This window comes from Hippocampus guttulatus, chromosome 12 (genome assembly GCF_054856545.1).
Source record: "Hippocampus guttulatus isolate MCC_2025c chromosome 12, RoL_Hgut_1.0, whole genome shotgun sequence".
NCBI classification, from domain to species: domain Eukaryota; kingdom Metazoa; phylum Chordata; class Actinopteri; order Syngnathiformes; family Syngnathidae; genus Hippocampus; species Hippocampus guttulatus.
Genome location: NC_141272.1, coordinates 4,082,153 through 4,090,774, shown reverse-complemented (window position 1 = coordinate 4,090,774; position 8,622 = coordinate 4,082,153).

Sequence of the window (8,622 nt, the reverse complement as noted above, 5' to 3'; positions counted from 1 at the left end):
GACCATAGACCGTATATGTTGTCCAGGCTTCAGGAACTCTCCTCTTTACAAGATTCCGTACTGTTCTGCTTAGTGTTAAAATGAAGTTGAACTCTGATTATACCGGATAAATGTCAATGTGCGACTAGGAAGTTTATCTTTTTCTTCAAGCCACCGCATCCGGCAGTCTCTGAAGTGGTCTTTTACACTCTCACGGCAATATCAGGCACAGCTACACGATGTGAATCTCATGGAGTACAAGACAGAAACTGTCTGAAAAGATTAAGCTTCAATTTAATCTTCGTCTTAAACAAACCTAATAATACTCATAGAGAGGCGTTACGAAGAAACAACGTCACGAGAAACAATAACGCACCATTTTCTGAATTGAAAAAAGTGAAAGTCTGCTTTTATTAATCAGCCCTCACTGTTAAATACTCTATGTACAGTAATAATCTATCCATCCATCCATTTTCCGAACCGCTCGATCCTCACTAGGGTCGCGGGGGGTGCTGGAGCCTATCCCAGCCATCTCCGGGCAGTAGGCGGGGGACACCCTGAATCAGTTGCCAGCCAATCGCAGGGCACGTAATAATCTAATAGGGTGTTAAAATTAAAAGACACATTTATCCATCCATTTACTTCTACTTATCTGCGGCTGAGATGCAGGGCCAGCAGCTTTAGCAGGGAAGCCCGGACTTCGCTCACTCCAGCCATTTTGTTCAGCTTTTCGAGGTGGATCCGGAGACCATCCCAGGCAATCCGGGAGATAGTTTCTTCAACGTGTCCTGGGTCATTCTGTCCTGGTCAGCGGCTCTATTCTGAACTCCTCCCAGATGACTGAGCTTCTCATCCTATCTATTTGAGAGAACACCGCTTTCGGCCGCTTGTATCCGGGGTCGTGTTCGTTCGGTCATGACACAAGGCACTTAAATATGTCATCTGTATTTTGAGACTTTGTTTCACAATGCCAATGGCTTTCTTTGATTATACTGACTGCGATGTGCAACAAATGGCTTAACACCATGTATTCAGTCAATTTGACCTTTCCAGGGCTTGACGGTAGTAATTAATCCTTTCATCAGATCACCAGTAATGTGTAGCAAATCATATTTGTATACACTAATAAATTTGTATCGTAAGAATCGTTGCGACCTTAGGATTAACCCTGTCGGCATTCTCCAAAGAGTATCAACATTTAGACCCTTCTGTCTTCTAGTCATCTTGCTTTCCAGACAAATTCCACATTTACAATGGAGTCAGGCCAAGATTTTGTTTGCTTGAATTTCTAGTAGTGTTGATTGTTAGGTCATTGCCGTCCGTACCGTAGCCAGTGCGTGCTTTAATTGAGCCCGTTTCTTTATGCCATAAAAAAAAAGTTAAACATCCAGTCACCCAACATATTCCATATAGGCATGTAGAGCAAATGCCATAATTAGAGTAGACACTCATGTTGGGGTGCTCGGCATATAGATCACACACTGTTACGCTTCATGCCGCTCTTTGATAGTAATCCTGCTCCTTCACATTTAAGAGGATGAATGGACAATCAGTGGTTTCCCTCACAGAGAGTCTCCATTTCATTTAGCCACAAGGCAGTTACAGACAACAGTGCAACCATTGCACGATCCATTTGCACCACTACCTCAGGGAAAAAGGTGACTCTTCCTGTTTAGCTTCTGCACAAGTGTGAAAAGGACAGCGTTGGGTAAAAAGTATTTGTGACTGACCTCCATTACAAATCCCTTTTTGGGAATGGTGCATTGCCATATAGCCACTGAAAGCCTCTGCGATCTTTGTGTTCCCGAGAACAATTCCTACAGGTTTATCGAATTGGATTCCCCCATTTAATGAATGAAGCATTTGTCTCACACTTATACGTCAAACTGTAGATAGAGCTAATGCCTAAATCATTACATTTGATCCCCAAGATCATCTGACACAAACCCTGAAGAAGAACTGTGACGTGGAGTGAAATACGTTCCTTTTGGTCTACTTTATTTCCAACAGATTACTCTCCGCAGTTCTGTTTTCTACCTTTTTATCCACTCTCTCATGAGTATCAAAGTTTGCAGAAGAACACGATGCAATGGTATCTGTCTCCGTCCTGCAGCCATTAGAAACAACAGGGACTTACGACACATTGGAGACGAGCTGTCTCCAATTGTATCTTTTTAGGAGAGTGGGCTTGTCTCCACTTGTCAACAGAAAAGTGCTAGCCATCATCTAATTGTACAGAATACAATGTGATGGGAAGAAGATTGGAATGTTTTTTTCCTCAGTGGCTGGTTTCTATTTCGGGGTGGGTAGTTATTGTCGACCGTTGGTCCTGTCTAGAGAGATAAGTAGACGTAAACCTCAAAAACAATCAATGCCAGGACAATGATATCCATCCATGGAGTGGTAGATACCCCCTTTCTTGCAGCACTGTCTCCTGGTTCTTCGCAAAGGAGGTGGAAAAAAATTCTGGTGACTGACAACCTGTCTTCTTCTGATTATCAGACTCTGAATTATTCATGGGAACACTAGTTCCCTGAAGCTTTGGCACAAGCATATTCAGCTATTTCAAAATCTCGCAGCGTCAAGTGATGGCGGTGACGAAAAACTAAGCTTACACATGCAAGATTCTCAGCTTTGGATTAGATTCACTTGGATGTTGCACAACTCTATCTGATTATGTTCCTGTCCCATATTCTAGGAACACATACAAATGCAGCCGAGCATTAGCACCGTGGCTCAACGCGGTCTCTTTTCTTTTCCCGCAGCTAATTTAATGCAACTGACCATCATGTAGTTGTCACCCGTTACACCAAAGCTCATCTGCTAGATCATGTCAGACTGGCTGTTATCTCTCTTAATGTACTGGCGGATCAATGGTGTAATGTAGGTTCCTATTGATAGCTTAGATGCCGAAACAGGACACAGATGACCATGTGCTTAATGTAGCTCTGAGAACAAACCTTGACATGCATCACCAAGCTTAGAAATTACAACAATGATTGCTGTTGACAGGGCTATCATGGCAAAAAAATAAAATAAGTAAAAATAAAAATTCAACCATCGGGCATTTACATGCTTTAATAAGGAGTGATATTGAAAGGACTCTTACTGTACATTGGAATCTAAAGGAAAAGATGCCGAGGGAAAGAAAAGTACAAAAAGTCATCAGTCACGGTCATCATGTAACCTTACCCCCAAGCAGCACGGTTGGGTAGTGATCATATAAAATAATGCACTCACTCAGCATTCGTGCTTAATTGAAAGGGCAAATGCCCTATTATGAAAGTAAATGACATTGATGAACAGGCTATGAATTAATGATTTCATTACGAGTAGATGGACACTGAGGGACGATTTTATGCCAGATATTTTTTCTCATAGCGCTCCACTGTGGATGCCATTTGTTCCATCGACAGGCTGGGAGAATATTCCTCGTATTACTGAAATTCAATTCAAAACATTTTTAGCGAATCCATTTTTATTTATGTCACACTTTTTTGTACATCAGAAATGCAACACAAAGTTGAACATTTGGTATAAATGACCAATTGTACCCTGAACCTTAACTCGGAAGGGTGAATATTACTGTAAAAATGCCATTTACATGGCGTTATTTTGGAGGCACGGTACATGTCGCCGAATGGTCAGCGTTTGCTTTACAAAATATGACATGGCTGCAGCTGAATTGTGCGCCGTGAAAAAATTCTGGTTAAGTGGCACCCAAGAATATACTAAAACAACTTGGAGTCTTCCATGCAACGATCAAAGTGGTCAATATGCAAATGGTGACTTTATCAGAGGAGCTGCACTGTGTGCAACATTCACAGTTTCCCTACTGGCATCAATCATGCTTATGTCCCATAATGAAATCAAACGCTTAATGGCAAACACAGCCCGGCGGCACAATGCTGATGCGTAGCATTTTTCTTCCTGACATAAATGGACACGCAAATCAGTGAGGTAGGATAACCAAGGAATTAAAGGTAGCGCGGCTGCGTTGTCAGCCCAATATCGATAACTTTCACAGTTGGAATGCCACGATGGGAAATCTGCCTGCGAGTTTGACAAGTGTCCTTGTCTGCCCCGTTCTTCCTTCAATGCTTTTCTTCTGCTTTCCTCGCTGGGGCACAGGACCTTAGAGGGATGCTCAAGTGACAGGCGCCCCAGTGGAGAGAGAAAGCACAGACCAAGACAAAAATAGAAAGATGGCAGAATCGGCATCTTTACCTTAGCTTTACGAGCAGCATTGTTTGTCAATGGCCCCAACTGCACTTGGCCTGCACTTGCCTCTGTTGCTTCTCCATTACAACATGCACACATCAACTAGGCGGGATCAACTGGACTGTGCGAGAACTCCACTGCGCACTCAGGGCTGAATTCACGAAAGGTTTGTGCGCCTTTTGCGTGGTGCGAAACAGTGAAAATGGAGCAAACACATCAAATCCACCAAAGCACGTGCAGGTGGCGAAATGCGACACTAAATGAGATATCAAGCCAAACGAGTCTCAGTGTGCCGGTGGTATTTAAATGACGTATTGTGCATTTATTTGGCTGAGAAATTACCCACTACGATGCAACTCAGCCTCAATGATAAACAACCTCTAATTCACTAACGCCAGCGCAAATTGCCACACGCAGTTTGAATGATGCAAATAAGGCCTTGAAAAAGCTGGCGTAAAAATTGGCACTCCCCAGTGAAAGCCTCTTTTCGCGAATGGACGTATCGCCAGAAGAATATGAGGGAACGCTCCGACATATAAAAGACATGTCGTCCAAAATGACACCACCATTACGGCCCTCCTTGGCCTGTGTTCTTGAACCACCGAGGAGTGGTTCCATTGTAATATAAATCATACATGACACTCAAACATGTGCAGGTCTGTATTTGGTAGGTTACATTTGTGTGATTGAATTGTAGAAGACACCTTTTGACATTGTACAAAAATACGCCCAGCACAATCTGTGAGGAAGGGGTTTTGGGAAAGGGCTGTCAGCAACTATTTATTTCAGCAAAAGAGGCCAAAATATGCGCTTAATGCTTCAGCGGTTGACTAAGTCCGGGCAGTTTTTGACCGTGGTTAAAATGATATGGACAGCCATGACCTCACTGTAACCTTAGTCTAAATTCAATCCTCTTTAAACGATGAAGTTGCTCGCAGATAACTCTGTTTCCTTTTTGCAAGATACTTTCAATAATGTGGTAAATTATTTTACAAAAAAACAGCGGTCGAGTGTCTCTCATAATGCAGCTAAAATTGGAAAACTGTGATCATCCCACATCCACTTATTACTTGGGCTGATGACCTTGGCTTAAGATACAGGTTTGAGGGTTACCCGGAAATGCAGTTCACATCAGAATACAATAACAGAATAAAGTTACTACTGTACACGATAAGAATAAAAGATGAAACAAACTACAATCACAATCACCAAAACTCTCTTTTAAATGACTACTCCTATATTTTAAAAACATGTTTGCAATCTTTTTCCAGTGTGCAGTCGGACCCCATCATGAAGTTTCATTGATTTTTTGCCAAAGTTTGTTTTGCTGTGTGCGAGGAGGCCCCTTCATGCATTCATTCAAAAGAGCGGTTATGGCAGAGGTGCACACTGAGGTGTTATTGATTTGACAGACTCCGGCCCACAGCTTGCGTTTGAAGTCTCTCCATCCTCCTGTCATATTGTGTTGTCTCTTTGCTTCTGTAATGGGCCTTGAACTGCCAAAAAGTCAGGCTTCACTTGTCGTAAACAACACACCTGTTTCACAATTTTGCAAGTTTTCCTTTAGATAATTTTTCTTGTCATTTTATCTATTATCCCCCCCCCCCCCCCCCCCAACAGCCTCGATCCGTCATCTTCCACTTAGCCTTATCCCACCAGGCCTCTTGTCCCTACACTGCACTCTCACAATGCATTTGGCCAGCTCTTATGAAACTCTCTTTTTCCCCGAGCTCGGCTCATTCTTCTGTCTCCTGCCCTAAATTTTACCTTCCATTAAAAACACAGATCCCCGAGGTTTATGATTAAATGTTTCAGAGCTCCTCTCGCTTAATGTGGTTTGTCATGAAAATTGGATATAAATATATTTATGAGGTACGAGTCAAAATATAAATATAAATGGGATTTCAGATTGAAGATGAGAATGAGTGGTATGATTTACATTCATGTCAAAAGATTATTAAGTATACTTGCGACATGCTTCGAAAGGTGATACGCTCCGTATATATGATTGAGTTTGAAGGCCTTTGTGATCCTAGTAAAAGAGAGATAGAAACTACCAGCGGTTGATGAAAGAACTTGAAACGAGCCGGCTGCACGCGTCCACAATGGGAGGCGGACATTGTGTCTATGAAGTATGAAAGAAGCCCCAACACCGTTCGCGCTGACTGTCTGTGTGTGCGAGATGCAATGTGACAGTTGAGCAGAGCTGCGAGGGCAGAGATGATTTCACAAATGGTAGCCGGCGGAACCATTGGTTTTCATGAGGGAGAGGAAGAGGTGGGCAGGGGCTAGCGTGGGCGATGTGGAGCATAGTGGGGTGAAATAGATTGAGAGGGTCGAGAGGCTAAACAATCGGCAATGTGACCGAGGTTTTCCCTTCGTCCTATCTGCTCTTTTTTGTTTTTTTAGGTTTGAATCACAGTTACAGTAATGGTTCACCATTTTGCGGCTTTGTTCCTAAGATGATTCTTGAATCATTTCATATCGATGCAGAGTATGGTTCCAGTTGTGCCACTGATGTGGAACAATAGCTGCCGTCTCTTGGGGCCTACTAGGGGGCGACATGACGATATATGTCGCTGTCAATCGGCGGAATACGGCTCGCAATTCGCCAAACGCAGCTTGATTTGATGGCCGAAAGCTTTCACTTTTCAATCTTCTGCTGCGCCGAGGCCACAAGGTGACAGACTGAGCAAAATTAAACCCAAGAGTCAATGAAAATGAATGAATAATAAGATGGGTGAATGCAAATAAAGAATACTCCTGCTTTAGGAAAGAATAAATTAACAACAACAAATTCATCCTTATGAATAACGATGAACAACATTTGAACAAAATGCCCTCGAGGTATGTTGGGTATGACTTCAAACTATACAAGCATAGCAGAGATCAAATTCATACAAAAAATTGCTCGGCACCCACAGCTAAACAGGAAATGTTACGGCGTCCCGTGCGTCAACCGGGAGGAGTGGCCTAAAAGATTAAACATATTGATGATTCAGAATATGGATGGATGTCTTCATTTGAATGCACTACAATATTACAAATCTTATTTGTGTTCACGATGCAGTCCTGAGATTTGATTTTGACTTTTAAGATCATAAACATTCTCAAAAGGACATTACGGCAGAGTTCAGCTTTTTATTTTATTTTATGTTTTTCATCAATTTCTGTCAAAAATTATGCCTCATTTTTTCGATTGATATTTACATTTGTGCCAAACACTAAAGGTTGGGCATATATCAGATTGCAGATGACATTAAGCATCGGTCTATCATGAAAGTTCTCTCACGTCTTGGTCGTGCACATATACTACATTCACACTTGGTTCCCTGCTTTCAGCAAAGACAAAATTAATCACCAATGTCATATAGCGTGAGGATGACAGCATGCGCACACGTACACTGACTGTGTGTGTCATCGGCGCTGCGAGTGTGCAAAGCAAGAGGGAGAGAATCAGAAAATCCATTCAACATTTTAAATACCCGCACCGATCCCTCACTCAAGCAAGCCCCATTAATTAAAAGGATATGCCCCGGTGAAGCTCAAATGAAATCTCCCTCTCATTCATTGTAGGGTACGTCTTTTAGAATGAGTTTTACCCCGGTCATGCAAAAAAAAGAATTTATAATCTTGGCTCCAGACCTTATCATAATTGGATAAGGGTGATTTACGGCAGGTGAAGAGGACTGATGAGGCAGAAGCCTTCCCCCTTCACACTTTCTCTCATTCACTGGTGCAGCTCATACACAGAAATAGTTCTTAATGAGTCTGATTGACATTCAAATCCCATCGGGAGACTTGTTTTCATGCACGCCCGGGTGGGTTAATTTGGACTTCTTATTTTTCTTTTTCTTTTTTTTTTTTATGCAATGCTTGCACAGCTAGAGACAAACTTCATCCTATTGACAAAACAGTTTGTCCTATTTCTGGAAACATGTTGCCTCTTATAGCAACTGTACTTCCCAATCAAAAAACATACATGGCAGATTGATGAAGGACTCTTGATTGTCCAAAGATGCGAATGGCTATATGTTTATTTATTTAATTGCTTGGGAGCGGGGCTGGGGGAGGTGGTTGTTGTTGTGATCGGAGACCAGTCCGGGGTTGCGAACTGAAAGCGTAGCTAAAGTCGCACAGTCCTAAAACAGTGCTGACAAACTTTCAATTAGTGACGACGGAAGCGTGGTAAAAATATTTTTTTGCTGAGTGACGGACTGACGATGACAGATTCGTCGGCTTGAAATATTGACTAAATATTGCCGACGGAAGGGTGGCCTGGCTGCTGACGAATGATGTAAAGGCAACATTTACTGATATATCCACTTCTGGTAATTATTCCGGATTATCCAAATATTCCCCCGCTATATGGCTACTACCACTACTAGTGCAACACTAACAATACTGTAAATTGATAGCTAT